General features: G+C 37.0%; 1 long non-coding RNA gene across 1 annotated transcript in view; it reads left to right on the top strand.

The window, feature by feature from the left end:
* LOC142602323 (uncharacterized) overlaps positions 1–20,641 on the top strand; it is a 48,870-nt gene that overhangs the window by 10,412 nt on the left and 17,817 nt on the right. The window contains exon 3 of the long non-coding RNA XR_012836022.1: positions 13,829–13,918. This is a non-coding gene — a long non-coding RNA (uncharacterized LOC142602323). The remainder of the gene's footprint in view (positions 1–13,828; positions 13,919–20,641) is intronic.

Here is a 20,641-nt window from a genome sequence, read left to right as displayed (position 1 = left end):
CCTGCCACCTTTGCTGTAGCTTTCGTGAGGGTGCCAGCTGGGAGAGTGCCTGTTACGGTGGGCATCAGAGGCTGCTGGCCCAGCCTGCAAAGGACCTTTGGTGGTTCCAAGCTGCGATGGATAGGAAAGGTCACACAGAGGTGAAAATTTTTTCCACATACCACTGGTAAGAAAGGAGCCTTTTGTATTGTAGCAGACCTAAGAAGGTGATAGAAGATGAGTGAACAAGTATTTATTAGAGTAGTTAAGTGTGTGTTATTGTTACTGCAATGAGAAGGGCTTGCACACAAGCAAGCTTGGACAGCTTCTGTGAATGGGAATTCTTCAAAGATGCAGATCTTGCATGCAAGATCAATTTACTATTCATTACATTTTTAGCTCTTGTGGTAGAGACTGTACTTTTTTTTTTCTAGTTGTTTTATTTGAAATTTGAAGACAGTTGAGAATTAGGCCCTGACAGGCCCCAAAACTGAGCATGTTTTGGAAGTGCCTGTGGGATAACCCAAGCAGACCCCTTCCTACTTCTTACAGTTGTTTTCCAGACACTTGCATTTATAAGGACCTACTAGGAATCCACGTTGCCCTAACTGTGGGAAGGGTGGGGAAAAGGAGAAAAGGCAACATGAATGAGACCTTAAGAAGTCAGGAACGGCTACGTGGAAGTCCTACAGTCAGACGTGATACTATTTACTTTGGAGAGACTGTGCCCAAATCCAAAATTGTGTAATGGTGGGTCCTGAATTTCCACACATACTGTCAGGAGAAAAAAAATGAATGTGAGATTGCAAGAATGTAAAAACAAATGTGAATTTGTAGTTCAATGTTATATTATTCATTGTCAGGCAATGTTTTGAAACCACAGGGAGGCTTTGTTTCACTATGCCAGAAGATTGTATCACAGGGAACCAGGTTACCAATGTGGATTTCTTATAATTTATGTTTAAAGATATAAAAGTCAATAAGCAGTTAGTAGGTAAAGTCATAATTCAAAAAGATTAGGTTTTTTGGTACTGAGTATTGAAATGTAACATTTTGTAGTTAGACAAGTGGTAAAGCAGCCAGCTGCATCTGCCTGTTTGTAGTGCAGGTCATTAAATAAGAAAACAAATGATCCATCTTGGTTTAATAAGCTCTTAGTCTGATGATGAAAATCTGGAAGCGGGACAGAAAATAAACCAAAGAGGACAGATTGAGTCTTCTCTGCAATGTACCATTATTTTAAATTGTAGACTGCATGGTGAGCTTTTCCAGTAGCTGTGGGGACTTTCTCATTTGCCATTGCTTCTTGCCCAACAGTTCGCTACTGTGCCTGGATTGCTTTAATTTCCCTCCTCCAGTGAATTCATTGTCTTATCTATGATCCCAAGAATGAGAGTTTCACTGTTTTCCGTTCTTTGAGTTAAAATTATTTTTCAAAAGTAGATGCGGACTTCTAATATAGGGCTTAGAGACCATCCATAATTCAAGTGTGATTCTCGTAATGGCTGCACACTGAATTCCAAATGCAGTTAGTAAAATAAGGTACTTTAAACTGTGTGCCTTCTATACTTGCTCATGTTTTCTTACAGCAGAAGCTGCTGCTTGTTAGGAATTAGAGAATTGAAATGTACTGGCATCTCTTGCGAGCAGGAAAATCTAAAACTTCAGTCATACATCTTCTAAAGTAAGTGTGGTACTTAAAGATCCTGCTTTCTCAGTTAAGATGAAGTGAAAACTAATCTGTAACACTTTGCACTGACAAGACAAAGTGTATTTCATTTTATGTGTTGTGTCATGCTGTTGCACCCCCTTCCCTACGCATGCATTCAAAATACTCAATATTCTTTTCTGTATTTTTCCCTGCAGAATATAGAGCCCTACATAGTTCCAGGATTTCAGTATTTTTCACTGTTTCAATTTAAAAAAAAAAAAAAGGGCAAAAAAACCCCCATAAGCACAACTGTCCCTTCCAAACCCTCAACATTTCACATAATGAATGCTTTTCCATTCATGGGACTTGCAGAGCTTATTACTGTTTCCATGTTTTTTAAGGAGGTGGAGTTACAAGGGTTACCCGAAGTGTTCGCCTTGGATGGGGGCTTGGTACATTTCTCACAATCAAGCTTTACTAATATAATCACGGATTTTTGAGGCAGTGTTAAACTGGATTTCTTAAGGTAACAGAAACCTCTTTGTTTGAAACCTTCAGATTCTAGAAATGCCAAAAGCCTAAGTGCAGTTGAGAAAAAAGAGAAATAAGAAACATCTGGTAAGTTAGGACACTGTCTGCACTGGCACAAAGATGCAATAATAAAAAGGCATTTTTTTCCAAGTCTGTTCTTGCAAATAATATTGTTACAACAGTCTGCTGGCTGCAGAGTGCCTTATGGGAATGAGAACATGTTGCAAAGCGTTTTGATGCACGGAACAGCTACGCTTGGGAAATAGTTCTCTGTTGGCTAGTTGCATGAGAGAATTGTGAGTTTGGCTTGTAATTGTGGCAGGTTTGTGCATCTTTCACAGCCATATTTGAGCTAGCAGCTGGTGGCAGAACCAAGTGCAGTGTAAAAGTTTAGTTCCTTATTAGTTAAGACAGTCACTGTTGTAACTGGTTCTTCACAGTGTTCGACAAAGTCATTGCATTACCGTTGGGATCATCCTCTCTGGTTTGTCAGCCTTTGATATTCTTGGTAGTGATAGGCTGTGGCCTGCAAGAAAATGGACATTACCTCTACATATGAAAATTGTACCCCAAACCCTATCTGTCTGAATGCCCCATTGCCTAGGGGCAATTTGTTCTGGGCAAGTAGCCAAAAGTCCTGGCACAGGGTGATTCTTCAGCCCATAAAATGGGGCATGTAGTGGTTGTAGCAGTTCACAGAAGGTAGTAAGGTCATGCCAGCCACAGTTTGAGCACTTACATTCAGAATACAGAATTCAGAAACTCTTGTGTTTTTCTAGTGTGCAAGCTCTGCACATCCTGGCAAAGATAATTCTAATACTGTTCTCCCAAAAATAGTGAACTCCCTGTTTTAGAAGCAGCTAAAATTATTTTGATACAACAACCAATACCACCATTTTGGAAAAAGTACTGTGACTGTACTCTCACTTTCTTCTCCTGGCTTTTAAGTATATCCTTGGTATTTTTATTGTTTCCTTTTTCTTCCCTATAGTCAAACTCTGATGTGGTTTGGTGCTGAATAGGTGCTGCTGATTTATCTTAGTGTCAAACTAGCAACTCTTCACAGAATCATTGGGATGACCTCTGGAGATCACCTAGTACAGCCCCCTAAAGCTGTGAGCTGTAAAGTTGAATCTTTGCCCAATGTAAAATGGCTCTGCTGGCACCAGATGTCAGTGTTGGTCTGTGCTAACAAGCTTGGAAGGGCACATCTGTGTGTCCCTCTGCTCCAGAGGCTGAGGAAGTGCCTCATCATCTCAAAATGGTGACAACATACTCTGGTGAGCTGAGATCACCGGCAACTGAACTACAGATGAAAAGTTCTATTGAAATGCAATCATTACAATAAATTTCTGAACCAGATTGGAAAGTGGTATCTGGCTTTATAGAATACTGGGAGCATGAAGAGAAACCAGGACATTTTCTGTGCTCTCCTGAACACAATTATTTTCAATTTCTTACAGGCTTTCTCTTAATTATTCACTGTTTTGATTCCAGTAACTAAATAAGTTTAAATGTGTGCTAATTTATTTGTACAAAGCTCTAGATTTATTTAGATCAGCTGGTTGAAAAAAGTATTAATGAACTATAATTATTGTTTATTTTTAATCTATTGTATACAATTATTGCAAAGCAAATATGTTACACAGACAAGACTTTTCATGTGTTTCCACTTGTAATCATCTTTAATGTAAATGCTCTTTCTAAACAGACATTGAACTCAGACTGCTGTTACCATTATATACCTCTTGTCCCCAGTACAATTGCAAACTTGTTCAATATTATTCAATATATGGTTTATGGTTTCAGTAGATTAGCTTCCAGCAGACAGTGGATACTCATAAGGGACACCTGTACAGCTGATGGGTCATCATGATCCGAACAAACCAAAGATGAAAAGCTTTTTACCATGCAAAAGACAGCTTACTTAGTATTTGGGGTTTTTTTAGATGTTGCGAAAACATAACATTACAATTTTCGCTAAAATTGTGATACTTCATTGTTTGAAAGTGTGCAAATGAAGCAATTCAATCTTTTAGAAGGAATTAAAAAAGAAAAAAAGGAGCTGACTAGCTATGAAATAATTACACAATGTTTTTTAGCTATAGCAAACAGGAGAGAGAGATGTTTCAGTTTACATCATTTGGAGTCTTCCTGACTGGTTATCATTTCTTTTGTTGAAACAGATGGGCCCTGCTTAGGTATTTGCGCCCAGTAGTCTGAATTTTTTTCTGAGGAGCTTGCATTTAAATAAGTTGAGAGGGTTTGAGATGAAAATTTCTCTGCAAAGAGTCTGGCTAGCATGCCAAATTGTCACCGTCACAAATTTCAGTAGCCTGGGGGTTTCCCAACTGCTTAATTCCAAAGACCTTTTCAGCTCTTCAGGATTGCTTGGTGTTCTGTGCTGAGGCATGTGGGGCTCTCTGCCCCATCTTAGTATGTTTTTATCCGTCTTTAGCGTGCATAGATAGGTACATGCAAGGAGATGACGTATGCCAAAAATAATTTTCTTTCTTTTTTACATGTTTTTAATTTCCATACTCCTGTCATTCTGAATAGGACTATTAATATCTTTCATAATTCTAAGATCTTTCACTTTTATAGTGTACAGCAAAACATTATAGTTAAGGACCGAGTTGTTTTAGTAATATATGTGTTTGTCACAAGAGTCTATCCAACTTTGTTTTCGAAAAATTACTAATGAGTAGCAAGCTGAAAAATCCTGCTGCATAAGGATGACAGCGGGGTTGGTTTTTTTGCAAAATGCAATAAATATTTGATACTGGTTAAATGCTACAAAACTCACTTTTTTATTAAAAGATTACTTTTTCAGCAAGTATTTTATTAAAATAAAATTTAGTAAATTGTATTAACAAAAGAAGAGCCATTTCTCTAAGACTGCACATTGTCAGTTAAAACCAACTGTTGTAATGTAGCCAGTTCTAGATGTATCTTACCTGCAGCTGCTGTAACTAATCTAGAATTGCAGCCTAGGGAAACCTTCAGAGATTTTGCACTTGTGCTGTGCTAATTGTTTACAGGCAAATTATTTTCACTAGACACTAATTACAAAACGCAGACTAAAATAATTGTGTTAGCTTTACCAAGATGCCTTATAACTTAAAGAAATAAGTAGTCATTATTGTAAGTTAATAAAAGTTCTTGATGTAATGAATAACAAAAATGATGCAAGTTCAACCTGTTGAAGTATGTATGTGGGGGAAAAGGGAATTTGAATATGTTTTGAGGCTAGTGACGTAAACTGATTTCTGAGTGAGATTCTGTGTTTCACCTTCAGGAGGATTGTAGTGAATTCTTGGCTGCTTGTGATCCATGGACTGAAGGAGCTTTTGGCATAACCTTGCCAGGGAAATGTTACTCTGTTATGGAAGCTAATACTGGCTAGCTCTACTTTTAATGGCCACGGTGATACGAATCCTGGTGCCAGCATGTTCTGCCAGTACGGCTGTTAAAGGAATGGCCTTTATACATAAAAAGAGAGTCAGAGTTCAGGGTTAGGGATGCTATTCCTTGCCTGGGACCCTCAGTTTTGAGGGAAGTATAGAAGCTGGTTTGGAGTCATTAACCTAAGCAAAGCCTATATGTGATTTGAATTGCATTCTAGAGGTTCCTGTTTGTCTCTGGTCATAGAGGAACATATGACAAGCAAGATCATGGGATTTATATATATATATATATGTGTATAAAATCTCATTTAAATGCTTAAAATTAAGTGTGATGGAAGGTATCTTGGTGTTTAATAGATCTTAGTGGGTTTTTTTCTACTATCAATTTATACAATTGCATTTTGAAATCACATAAGCTTTTTACCTCTGTGGCATCCGGCAGCAATGACTTCCACAACTTAACTTAAAACTTACCTCTGTGTAAAGGTATCTCTTTCAATTCGTTTTGAGCATGCCTCTTGGTAATTTGCTTTCCTCTTATTCTCTTATTTTAAAGAAAGACTACTAATTCCCATCTCTATACTTTACTATCACTGTCCTTATTGCTTTTTCAGATTATCTCTTTTCAAGCAAAAAGTCTCTGTATTTGTTTCTCAGACGGGGACTGTTCTGCACCTCTGGCAATGCTTGTCAGGTTCTACCACTTTGCATAAACATTTGTTTTCTTAATATTCTATCTTCTTTTTAACCTTACCAAGCAGCTGATATTTTTCATAGAACTATGCATTTTAACCCCAAGGTCTGAGTTATTTCTGAGTGGAAATAACTGGTTGAGGTCTATCAATATATATGTACTGTGCCTTTTAAAAAGGGCCTTCTTTACTTTGTTCCTCAATATTGGATTCTGAAGGAAGATTTGGATTTTGGAAGTCCTTACTCTGGTTCTAGTAGGGGAGGATTTCAACCCTGACAACACATTATGGAGAACCTACTTCCAAACATGACAGTCTAAAATCTGAAAATATCAATCTTTGTTAAAGGACAGAAAGCTAAATGCTTGGAAAACCCCTTGTTTGATTCTAGTTCTGTCAAAAAAGATGTGTTCCTTAACCCAGGTCACACTTGAAGTAGCACTGAATGCTGCTCTTTAGACCCAAGCCTGCTTACTTCTGATATATTATAGGTAGGTCTGGATATATTTTTGTTTCCTACATTTCAGAAATATTGGTACATGTATTATGTGTATACACTAACTTAAAAGATAGTAACCATGCTATCCATAACTGGTTTTGTACAGAGGCAATTATTTCTAGTCACTTTAATTTTATGTTCATAGGCTCTTTGCAACAGGGAAAATGATTTGTACTTACATATTGCGCAGCTCAGTTATAATAGTAAGAACAAAACATAAACCACTTCAGAGCTACTATAATCGCTCCCCAAATTTTAGTATTACCTGTGTTCATGTCCAGACATATGGCAACTCTGTGGTTAAAACTTTGAAACATTATTTATCTAATAATAATATATATATATTTATATATAATATATATCTATATAAATAAAAAAGGAGGAAACAAGTGTATATCATGCTATGGACATAGTTACATGCATTTTGCATACTCAAATCAATGACAGCACAATTTGTCTTGCATCCATAAGTCTGCTTTTCTGCAAGCAAAGTGTTTAGAGATTGCTTCTGGAATGTTTGTCTCCACATTAATCCTACTTGTACTCCATTTCACAGAACTAATTTAATTCATTTCTAATCAGTGAAGATGTTTCCTCTGACACTCCCTTTTCCAAATTAGTTTCTAGGTTGGAATATGCAGTCTATGAATAAGAGAGGGTCTAGATATTTGTATTGTCCATTTGGAAATTATATTTCATGCACTGTTTCATAAGCTATTCCTGTGACAAGAAAGCAATGACTTTAATAATTATATTAAGCAATTATTATTATAGTAGTAAAGACATGGTAAAGCAATTCTGACAGAGTTGTTGCAGGTGTACAAAGAGAGTTGTTTAGAAACTTGTAACCTTAGTGTGCAGTGCCATAACAACTTTGATGCTTTGATACATAGTAATGGTTTAGAACTTTTTTTTTTCTTAAAAGTGTGAGCAGAAATATTGTAACTCTTTTAAAAATAAATACAAACATTCCTATTTCTGTCAGGAATTAGCATGTTTGATGTCTGTTCTCCAAGAGTGGAAATAAATGTGTGACCTTGAAAGTGTGTTTGTAGTGAAAGTTTACTACCATTATTTGGTTTCTGAGGTTGTCCTAGAGAACCTGGTGTTTTCTATTCATGTACACATGTACAGGATTGCATTTTTCCAGTTCATATTTCTGGTGCTTTCTGCTTACTTGAAAGTGGAAGATGTTTTAACTGCTCTTCATTTTCCTATTTAACTTGTAGTTCAGATGCTTCTACTGAATAGGAATTTTGTCTCAACTAAGTTTTATTAATGAAAGGAAAGTTACAACAAGCTCTAATCTTTACATTTAGGATTATTAATAAAATCTTATCTCCACTTTAAATATGTCTGATGATCCAATCCCTTACTTATTTGTTAACTAATGTTTTTCTAGCTCACCACATCTCTTTGCTACCAGATATGTACAACTTGACTACTTTTTTTTTGCAGCAAGCTCTGTGCTTTTCCTGAAGCCTGTTGTTCATGAAAGCTTCCTTTCAAAACAAAGCAAAAGAAAAACCAACACATACAAAGCAAACCCAAAAACCCCACCTGCTGGCCATCCTTATAACGCTTGTCAACCCAGAGATACCTCCAAATACCCAACAATATTTAGCCAGATTAACTCTGACTTTATATTGCTTATTACCCTATCTGCTTATGACCTTGTAGTTTTGTCTGTGATGTGCAGTCTTGCCTGTCGCACGCACTCCCTCTTACTGTTTCCTGTTCTCACCATAATGCTGTTATAACATACTCTCTGACTGGTACTTCTAAGTCCTTCCACAAAATAAAATTAAGTTATCAGTTGTTTAAGCAGATTCTGACAGCAGTAACACAACATATGTTAAAGCTGTAATAACTTGGTTAAAAAATGGAAATACTGGTCTATTTTAGAAATACATAGAAACCAAAAAGTAGCCACAGTATGTATTATGGCTTATTATCCTTGAAGAATTACAACCTGCTAGTGTATTTCTAGCTGTGTAGTAAGACTGCAAATTAAATACTCCATTTACTCAAATTTTCCTGCTTGGTGGTAGTAAGACCAACTGACCTTATGGGAATGGTATTTTAATAATGCTTTGAGAGATGAGGTAATACGTTGATCACTGAAAGGAATCGTCTTTCTGTAAGGATTTTTGTCTTGATTAACTAAAAAACTGAAGAGCTCTCATTTATGTGGTTTTTTTGTGTACTTTATCCAGAGAAAAAGGTACACTGTACAATGCATTTTGTTGTCTGCTAATTCAACGACACCGATCCAAATCCTATTGAAGTTTAAGAACTTTCTAGCTATTTCTATAGATTTTTGCATCGTGTTTAAAAAAAAAAAATAATCCTTTTGACTTTCATGCAAGTGAACGACTTGTCTCTTGGATCATAAATCTAATCACCGGTGGAAGTCGGACAGAAGAATGCCCCTTTATAGGCACTATGCTGTTGTCTAGGATTTTCAGACACACTCTTTCTTCTTGTGTGCAATTAATGACTGAGCAGGACTCAGCTTTCCAAGGTGAGAGCTAATGACTCTCTTGCTCCCCATTTTTTCCTCAGGGAGCAGAGTTCTTCCTCCTTCCCCTAGGTTGCCCAACATGGTGTCCTTCTAAGAAGGCAGGAATGAGAAGGATGTTTAGGACGCTGCGTTCTCACATTTCCTCCTTTTATAAGTTTTGTGCTTTATTTTCCTTGTACTGGATTTACTCCAAATTTTTCATCATGAGCGCAGAGTTTTACTTAAATCTTACATCTGTTAAATGAATCTATTTGTGTGCAGCAGACTGCTACAATGATTAATATTTCCCATCTTGGTGTGGACAGTTGATGCAAAACACAGGATAATATTTTCAAAACTGCACATTTCTAACTAAAATCGTATTGTTCATATTTTCTAGACAAAAATGAAGGGCCATGTCTACACTCAAAGTGAGGTTACTTAAAAAGCAGACAGAAAATAGCACATAGAAGTTCACAGCATTTTCAGAGCATGCACTGATATATGTAGCTCTAAAAAATTCCAGGGTGTGGGTTTTTTCTTTGTGAAAGAAAAGACAGATGTTTGAACTCCAACATTACCCACAGCACTAGTCATGTTTTCCAGGTTGGCTTCCTAGATGAACTGTGGCTTCCAGTCTATTATATCTCTGGGATTCCTCTTCTACTACATCAACATCTGGCATAATGATTTTATACAGTTTTGTGATTACTTTCCCCATTTAAAATACATACACCATTAAAAATGCTAGAAGGTGGTGACGTATGTTATCATACAAAGGAAAAATGGTTGTGGCTGCAAAATGCCTCCTCTGCTTTAATGCTTAAACATGAAGTTTCAGTCATGGGAGGCTAGCCTAGTCATAACTTATCTTTGATTTTATTTTAATTTTTTACATTTGAGTTAGAACCTTTGTCAACCAATAATCAGTGATAAGACAGGCATCTGAAGTAACCAGAGAGCTAGCAGTCTGTGAAGCAGTGTAGGCACCAAGAAATTCTCAGTCAAAGCTTGGTGACCTTTACCATGGCTACTGTGGCCCAGCCCTCCCTTTAGCAACACCAAAAAAATACTACTGAATTCAGAAGGGTTTCAAAGAAGTAAGTGAAAGCAAATCATGGTTCTGGTTCTTTCTACTTACAGATGATAAAACAGGCAAATAACCCATATGCACAAAAATAATGCCCATGATGAATTTGGGGCAGACAGGAGTGTGACAAAATCAACTGACGAAAGGTGACTTGGGGACAAACTTTTTAGCAGGGCTTGTTGTGATAGGACAAGGGGTAATAGTTTTTTAAACTAAAAGAGGGTAGATTTAGACTAGATATAAGGAAGAAATCTTTTACAATGAGGCTGGTGAAACACAGGAACAGGTTGCCCAGAGAGGTGGTAGGTGCCCCATCCCTGGAAACATTCAAGGTCAGGCTGGACAGGGCTCTGAGCAACCTGGTCTAGTTGAAGATGTCTGCTCATTGCAGGGGGGTTGGACTAGATGACCTTTAAACGTCCGTTCCAACTGCAAACTGTTCTATGATTCATGGAATTAAAGACTTAATCGCTTTCAATCTGGACTTCTGTGTGTAATTAGCTTGTACCACCCAAACTGCAGGATTTTTTCTTCAACCTTTGATCACTTAAAAATCAAAAAAGATTGAGGCCCTGTATTTCTGTTGCCTTTCTCAACTCATTTAAAACTGTATTTCTTACATATTTAATTCTATATGGACCACTGCTTTTTAGTGTTATGTAAGGTAATTTCTACTAGTTCTAACCAGTTGATTTCAGAGTTTCTTTAATATGCAGTTCCATGTGTTACAGGTATAATTAGTAGAGCTGCCAGAGCTGTATCTCCCTATTATTAAAGTGCCTGGGCCGCACACAAAATCATCTTCAAAGGGCTCAAAGAACAGGAGTTCTGCATGACTTAGAAATAGTCTGAATTTGGTGACTTCTAGGGATACTGGTAAAGAAAACATGCCTCTGCCAGGCAGATTAAATGCTTCCGTTGTAAATTATGGAAGATGAAAGTAGTAGCTAGCCAAAGTTTTGTGTTTTAGTTTAATTGCATTTTAGCATATTGTGTAATTAAGTTAAATCATCTAGAGACTTAGAGGTAGATTTTTTTTTTTGTTTAATTTTTTATTAATAATATATTAAATTATAAATTGTTGCATTTAACCAAGTTCAGGCTGTTCCATAACCTAAAGCAGAAAGGCTGGATTTTAATGTTACCAAATTTTATATTCTACATTTTTTGTTTCATTGATTAGTCCTAGATGTCTGTCTTGTTCACTAGTCTGAAAGCAGTAATTGGAATTCACCGCTTCTGTGGAATGAGAGGAGTAGGTAAACTCTGAGTACAGCACTAAACATAACACTACTTCTGTCCCTTCCTAGCAAGGAATACCCACTAATCCTGTAATTCAGAGAGGGATGTCCAAAGCTACCTGCAAATACTGAAATTGTAAAACGAATCCCAAATGCTAAATCTAGATCTTTTCTTTGATAAGCATGCATAGGAATAGATCAATTAATAAGCACATTTAGTACTCTCAAACTCTCATACCAGTTATGCCATTGTAATGTCTTGCTTCCCTATCAGTGCTTGCATTCTCAAAGGTTTCTGAGTATAGCATCAACTTACTACTGTAGCCATTAACATTTGCCAGAATTTCTTAACTGTAGTCATCTTTGTAGCTGCGATCATGCCAAAGTCTTTTGACTTGTGCTCCCCTGAGAGTGCCTCTTATTGGGATTCTTGGAAAATAAATCAGTGACTGTTTCAGCCCACGTTCTAGCGAGTGGATGACCTCTGTATTCCTTTGGATAGCTCTGTAGTGACTCACAAGTCGTGTCCAATCCTGGCTTTCTTAACAGTTTTCCATTCACTTTAGTTGCAGAACAGTGATTTTTCTGCAGTTCAGTTGTAAGACCATGAGGGAATTCTGTTTAGCATAAATTAAGTTAGTTGACTAAATCTGCGCTTCCTACTAAGTTCTTTGTGTGGCAGTTAATTTCATTTTCCCTGTTACATATTTCTGTTTGACAAGTTAGTGCTCTGAGCAGCTAGCAAACAGAGTGAGGTGTCTCCTGGCTATGCAGTGTGACCTTTGCTTGGCACTCCATAGATTGCTCCCATGTTCAGTCTGATTTAGTTTATCAGTTTGCAGAGATTTTATTTTGGAGAAGAAATTTGTCTATGCTGATATGTGGAACTATTTGATCACAAAATCTCTGTGTTACACAGCGGGAAGATAGTGATCTGTTTGTAAAAAGAACGGTCTGAGTAAAGCCAGGACATAAGTGTTTTTAAGGCACAGAAAAACTACCAGGAATATAGTAGATGTAAGATTGAGAGTTAGTTCTCATATAGTGTTTCCAATAATAACCCTTAATTGAAAGTTACAGAAAATAATGTTTCTTTATGTGTACTACTTCAGTGCAGATAACAAGACTAGCCAAAGCTGTGGCACTGAGAACTGGAACAAATAGTTTTTTCCCCACAAGGACAGCTGTTACCTTGGGGGCTGTGGGTCCATCCCTACCAGATTTCTGTAACTAGGAAGCTATTGCATCAGCATTGGCTTCCCACATTTTGGGGACGTAATGAATTTCAGTACTATCCTTCGGTAAGACAGCTTTGTCCAGTCCACCCAGTATCATGTTTCAGTTCAGAGCTTCCATAAACTGTATCTCAGCTTAAAATACCTTGTATTTTACTCTAAAAAAGTTTACTCTCAAAAAAACTTGATTTCTTGTAAAAAAGTAAAAATTAATCTGGTGGTATTTGATAATTTATTACATTTTATTTGTATTTTTCTAAATGTTTGTATTTTTCGTAACTTTCATACTTTGGCAGACAGATAAGCAAAGTCATTAGCTGAGATTTTGAATCATAGGATGGTTAAATCTAGGTTATTAGAGGTATTTATCCATCTTAAGATTCATGTAAGATGCGTAAGGGCAGATCTTAAAGACATTTAGACAACAAAGTCCTGTTTGTTGAATGCGCTTTTTTTCCCCTCTGAAAGAGTTTATAATATGAGAAATGTCTATTTCAGTTTTGTTCAGGTTTTGAGTGCAGCATGAGTGCCATTGCACTACGTGTAGTTGTTCAGGCTGTACCAGCCACCCAGCCTTTTGTAAAAGCTGCCTGGGTCTTTGTGGGCAGTCAGGCTATAACTGCGTCTTTGGCCACAGTTTCATTTCCCAGAAGGTTTGTGTTTTAGTCCCTTTACTGTTTCTGGCCATAGCCCAGCCTTAGTTGCTGGACTGTCCTGCCCCCATGTCAAACAGAATGCTGTCAAATAAAACCAGATTTAAGATAATACAGCGTTGCATGTAAAACATAATTTCTATCTGCTATGGTAAAGGTTTGGCTATTGCAATGATGGGTTCATTGTGGTATAAATGCAGCAGGTCTCCAGATACAAATTCTGAAAAGTTGTCCTCTGTGCATAAACATGTCTGTCATCATGGAAAGGAAGCCTCAGTTGTTTGAAGACAAAATGTGTAGTTTTTTTAATATAATGTTGTAACTGGAAAGTCTACTTTTATCAACAGATTTGATCAACTTGGCAAGAAAGAACTATTATTTTGGTGAAAAAGGCTGGATCTGAGAGAGTCTTTATTCTAAAGGACAGCTTGTATGCAGTAAGTAGCAGAAATATTTTGTGATTCTTATTTTATTCTTAAAATATTTAAGTCTCCATCAGAGTGCGCAATAGAAATGCTATTAAAGAGGCCGAGTTACTGATGCTTAATGCTGCCAGCTTCTGGAATGGCTAGAACTCAATTTCTGTAAAGGCTTACCTTCCTTACATTGTTAAAATTCATTTGGCTTTGTTTTTCTTTTCCAGTTAAAATTAAATATTTAAACACATTTAACAAATTGTTGCTATATAACTTCACTGAGTGAATCCAAGGGCACTTTCTGTATCTGTGGTACCTACTGTATTCTTCTGGCTTTCACTTCCATGGGGTGGGTGAAGGAGAAGAGTCACCGATCGGGAGCACTGCTAAACAAAAACAGCTCTCAAAAGTGGTTAAAAATAAGTATCTGAACATTATCTTAAAAATAAAAAGCTGCATTTCACTATCACAACCAGCATTGAATTTCATGTGTTCCACTATGAAATGAGGCTTTTTATGCTAAATCCCAACCTGTTAAAATCTGGTCTTTTTTAAACAGTAGAGGAACTGCAGTTACTTGAGAGGTTATTTTTTCCAATAGGTTAATTTCTTAACAAACCTGTGCCTGAATGCTGTGTCATCTTAAGAATAACTAAAAATGCTAAGAAAGCTTTAAAAAAGATACAACAACCTGTTATAGCACAATGTTAATAAAAAAGCTGGCTTTACATCTGCAGCTAATTACATTTCTGCAATTATTTGGTGCAGTTGCCAAGAAATGGATGCTCACCTGTTAGCAAAAAAAGAAATCTCAATGACAGCTGTGAATCATCAACGTTGTTAGCAGGTTAATTTACAAACCAGGTGGGACTAGGTGGAGTTGAAAAAACTGTGCCAGGCTTTGTAGCCTGTCCATAAGCAGTTAGAAGGAGAAACCTTCTGTGGGAGGATGCAGCTATGTCAGCTGGAGATTCATTGTAGGTGAGTTGTAGCCTCCATGTAGGGCTTAAGGAAATAATTTTTGAATATGCTGTCTCTGACCTGGACTCCTAAATGTATAAAATCTTAAAGGAAAGAACGAAGTGATGTAATTGCTGAGTAGGGGAGTTGATCCCTTTTTGTTCCTGAGAAGTGATTAAACTAGCTTCATTGCTTATGTACTTTGCTTACCTTAAAACAAAACCAAAAAAAAAACCCCAAAAACCACCCCAACACCTGATCATCTATATATTAACCAAATTTTTGAAATGTTTACCTTCATAGAGTTTATTTGTGATAGAATAAGGATCTGCAGTTTCAAACCTTTTCTGCATATATTTTCCAGAAAAAAATGTAGATTGATAGATATTAACTAGAGTGGTAACAGAAATTACTAAAATCTTTCCTTTTGTCTTGTTGAAATAACCATGGAGAGCTTGTCTGCAAGATTCTATGTTTTCTGTGGGATTTCCACTTACATGTTGGGGCTGGACCACTTGGTAAAGATTACCAAATCCTCTAGATTCCAGAAATCCAGGGGAATGTGGGTGATGTTGCCACCAACAAGTCAAGATGTTATATCTGAAAATATCAATTCTGGCCTTGTCTATCTTTATTCTGAACCAAGGTTAGAAATGGGTAGTTCTTAAGGTCTCTTGTTTGTCTAACTTTGAAGCTTGTTTTTGTAAAGTAGCAGTGAAAGTTTAAGGGAAATGTCAGCTATAGGTTTGGGATTTATTTTTGTTTTTCATAAAGTAAATTATCTTTTTCATCAAGGAGGGATAAAACTCTGGAAATCAAAATGTGAGAAAGGAAAAGGAAATTACAGGAACTTGAATCATGGCATTGGCTGTCTTCATTCTCTATATGAGTAGATGTATGGTGCTGTTTGTGGAAATGTATTGATCATAAATAGCACTTAGCCTTTAATTTTTTAGGTTTTGTTCTGCTGGAGTCATAAAAGAATAAGCTTTCTTGTGATGGGCAAAATAATTTTGTGATTTTATTTTTTTTGAATCTCAAAGATACCTCCAAATATTTTTCCTTATCTTCCACATAGTGGTCAGCTCTGACCCAGAGATACTAATCCAGCTACTATGGCACTATGGGATTATACAGTGAAACAAACAATAGCCATAGGGTCAAAATGTAAGATTGCTTCCTTGCTTTGCATTAACACTCATCAGAGATGTCAGTTACCGCTGTTTAACATAGAAGTTTTACAACATGGACGTGTCCGGCAAGGACTTGATTAGATGGGCTTTTCTTTATGCATAGTCCTCTAAGTGCTTGATAAATCTTTGGGGTTTGGGTTGTGTTTTTGTAGGGTTTTTCTCCCTAATAAAGTTTCTGGAAATGGAGGCTCTTGCAGGATAACACCTGAAGCTTGTGAATCAGGGGTGTGACACACCAAAATCCCACAGGTGAATTCATTATACCTCTAGGGCTGGTAAATCAGTATTTTGAAAGAACACTAAGGTTATAAAACTGGATATAATCAGTAACTAGTAACAATATTTTTGGATGTGCCAACAGTGACCAATTTTTGAAATACTGATCTAAAAAGCCTCTTTTATTTGAGCCACATGTCTACTTCTCCATGTAGGCCTGTGTGGCATTGCTGAACTGCATTTATCTAACACAAATAATTTTACAAGTGGAATATACTAGATCAAATTGACATACCTGCTTATATACAATTTTGTAAGTTATAAAGACAATTGGGCATTTTATACGAGCAATATCTAAGAAAGACTGTTTTATTAATTCTGAAAGCAGTAAGTAAAGCTTGCACGCATTGTTTGCATAAGCCTTTGAAGTCTGTTTTCTTAACATGAATTCTGCTGTGGCTTCTTGGCTTTCAGACAGAGATGCTATCTTGAATGATAAAAGAATGGTAGCAACTACACTTGAGCCTAGCTGCTTTAGTGAATCTGGCTTTTGGTGTATGGTTATAGGTCCTTATGGCTTCCACAGAAACTGTAATTTAAAGTTAGGAAGAATGAAGGAGTCTCCTTTGTAACGTCACTCATATAATGCTTGCAACTTTTGCCTGCTAGAAAGTTTGTAGGGTTGGACTTGTATGAATTAGTTCTGTATTTCTTCTATATAGAACAGAAAATCTCAAACTTCATGCTCACAAAGTTTGAATTCAGGTTCTTTTATTCTGTCTCTCTCCCCCCATCGGAATTCTAACTCACAGGCATTTAAACCATTGCAGTAAGTCACTGTGGGATTGAGGCTTTTCCATGCTGCACAGATGTGTGGGTTTTTTCTTAGCTGTAATTCTCATCAGGTAGTTTGGACTCTTTGCTAAGTTATGTAGCAGAGGAGAAAAGGGAAGAGACTTGTGAAAAAGAAGAAATTTGAGTTTAAGACCAAATAATAAATGGGAAAATAGAAGAGCAACTTTGTTATCATTTTTAAAAATGTATTTTTTTCACTTAACCATTTCTCTTGCATTTGTGAGGCTATAAGCATGGTTTTTGCATTCTCTAACCTATTGTTTTATGAAAACTCCTATAAAATATGATAGAAATCAAGTTTGGTTTGGGGAAATTTCATTCTAAAAAATTACTTTTTTTTTAAAAAATAGATGACTATTCTAAATAATTTCTGAATTCCACTGGGTTTTATGAGGAAGATTTTTCACAGCTGTATAGTAAGGTATTCCTACTCAAATTCAACTATAGTTGAACACTGAGCTTCCATTCTTTGAAAACTTCCCAGAGTACCTCTGAGTATTGGGAAGGGGCTGCATAGCTCCCTGTGTATTTATGCAATGACTGCTGCATCAGGAATGCAGCTTTTGTGGCTTCTAAAAGCATTAGGCATGAAAATGCGTAATAAAATGTGGGGAAGAATCTAAAACTATTTAGAGAGTTACACTGATGAAAAAGTACAAAAGAACTTGTAAGGGGATGTATAGACAAAAAAACCCTACCCCAAAGCACCTGAAATGCTGACAGTGTTGATTTATAGTTTTAATAAAAACCCAAAACAACACACAAAAACCAAACACTCTCTCCCCCAGAGTTCTATAGTGTTGTAAAACCATGTTATGCTGTTTTGAATGTGAGTCTGAAGGCTCACAGTGGCCAAATGTTGTGTTCCCCCATGCCAGACCTTTAATAAACTTGTAAGTAAACAAAATACACTTCCTAAAAGTCTGAGGTACAATTGCTCTGTTTAGATTAAGTTAAAAAAACAACAATTTTGCCTGTATTTAGGGTTCTAGTTTCACAGTGGGTCAAACAATAACGTATTTCTCTGAACATCCCTGGAAAAGTGACATTTAATAGATATTTTAAAATATCTTTTTGGGGTGGATGAGTTTAATAAGTGCTCCACCCCTGCAGGGTAAGAAAATTACATACTGTAAAATTAGAAATGTGGAGAGCAGAGAGGGGAATGCAGTGGCAAACAAGGCCAAATCCCAGAGAAGCTGTGCTTCCCCCCACCCCCTTGACAGGAGTATGGGAACTGTTGCAGCCTTGTAATGCTATTTGCTTACTGTGTGAAATTTGCTGACAACTAACTTTATAGCCATCAGAAGAAAAAGTTTAAAAAGGCACTTGTAAATTACTTTAGTTCCCTGCTTATATACTAGGTATTAGCAATTTAACTCTCAGACTTAAACTGTAAATTATGTGCCTTTGATGTAACACATTGAAAACCCATATGGGTAGCGGTCTCAGGGTTTTTTTTTCCGATGCCTGGCACTTTGCCTTAGCTCATGTTTCCATATATACTCTAGAGATGAGTAAAAGGTCACCTTTCCCTCAGTATATGAAAAGCTGCATGGAGCATCGCTTTGGTATGCTAGACAAAGACTTATCTATGTATTATGTAGTGGAAACTATATGGAAGGAAATCAATATTGTGGGTCTGACTCCCCTTCTGCTGGGTCTCAGCAGTAGTTCCAGGTTATGGCTTTGCAGAAATGCCATATGTTACCACTTTGTGGTAGCACCAGCTAGAGTTCTTAGGGGCTGGTGGAGGGGAAGCTTCAAGGCTCCCATGAAGATCTGGAGTATTACTTTATAAAAGTAGAAGGAAAATTCAGTCATCTCAGACCTGGTACAACAGTAATGAAGGAACCATAACAGGAACAACAAAAACATTTGTAGTGTCTGTCTGGTCCTCTCTTGCTACTCTTCACTTGCCCTTCTGAGCACCTGGTAGCAGTCAGTGATTTTGGTTTTGTTCAGTTTGTGCATCAGCTGCAGCACTGCTACTCACATTCTGATTAGCTTACTGAGAAAAAAATAACCACCAGAAATTAAGACGTACAGTTCCTACAGACAGTGAGAGTGGAGTGTAAAAGTGGCAGGAGGACTTTCAGAATTCCCATCCTGACCTCCTTAATGCTTTATCCGAACTTGTATCTGAATTTTCCTTCAGCAGTTTGGGCAACAGTTAACTTAGGCATGCACTTCTCATCTAAAGCTGCACTGAAGTAATGAACGTGGTTTTGTGATGAATTATAAAAAAAGCACTGTCTGGAAGCAATTTGAAGAGTCCCTGCAACATGTACAGTACACTGTAAAGGCTTTCTGATTTGGAAAGTATTTTCTACTCCATCAGGCTTAACCCTGTGGTAACTGCAGATGTGTAGCATACAGTGATGTGATCTAATAGTGCGCTGTTAAGTAGGAATCAGGTTAAGAAATTATAAAGTCAGAGGTACTGATTTCCAAGGATGTGAAGATATAGATCTCAGTAGCATACAGCAGATTAAAAGTCCTAAATCTATTTTTTCTAAATATTATATAAAATATATCGTGTATTTGTATACATGGATAGAATTGAAATACGTGTGCTTCATGCTTTAAATAAATTTTTCATGAATATTAACTGTATTTGCAGTCTAGGAAATATCTGTATTCAAACTGTTAGCAAACACTGCTCCAAGAGAAAAACTTTCTTTACAGAAAGTTTTTACGTCAGTTGAAAATGCCTTTCTGTTTATACACAACTGCACGCATGAAAGCGACATTACAGATCAGTTGTTCTGGAAAAAGAAACGTGACTTGAAGATTGCCACAGTTTGTGGAAAAAGTATTTTCTGTTTGGTACACGCAGAATATTTTGCTTTATTTTTTCCTTCCTTTACATTGGGAAAGAAGTGATATGTCTCATAGTGACGTATTCCATCAGCTTAGGGGATTTTACAGGATTTTTAGAGCATAGCAAAGGTGGCGTAAGAGAGGTGTAAAACAGCATTTGTGAGCAGTTTTTTCCTTATCCCTGTATTCAAATCATGAATTGCAGTGCCAGTTCACTGAGGAAAATAATTACAGGTGTCCCAATAAATTCAAGGTGGCTGGGGCAGAAAGGATGTTCCTGTGGGACCAGTGTGGGGAAGGGGAGCTGCAGGCATCATTGAGTAGGGGTGGCCCCAGAGAAGTTTATTGTACTTCTGAATAATCTTCTTTGAGGAGGAAATCTTTCTCCATTGAGATGCTGATTTCCTAGGTGACCGGATAGATTGCCTTCTCCAACTGAAAAGCAGAAGGCAGAAAAACACTGTATGTTATAACAGAGCAAGTTAGAGGGCTTCAGGTTATATGAGCAGGAAAATGTGTTTCTGGAGGAATGTATCTTAACTTATTTCGTAACCTCTGCTTAGCAGCGAAGGGAGATAGTGGGCGCTTTCTCCAAGCTAACACCCACTCATGACGTGCCTTTTGTTGCAATCTGAGGAGCTCATCAAATAACCATTTACTCTGTAGAAGTTTTCCATGTGAACTGAAAGAACAACTC

This window comes from Balearica regulorum, chromosome 6 (assembly GCF_011004875.1).
Source record: "Balearica regulorum gibbericeps isolate bBalReg1 chromosome 6, bBalReg1.pri, whole genome shotgun sequence".
Classification (NCBI taxonomy): domain Eukaryota; kingdom Metazoa; phylum Chordata; class Aves; order Gruiformes; family Gruidae; genus Balearica; species Balearica regulorum.
This window is presented reverse-complemented; position numbering and strand designations above follow the sequence as displayed.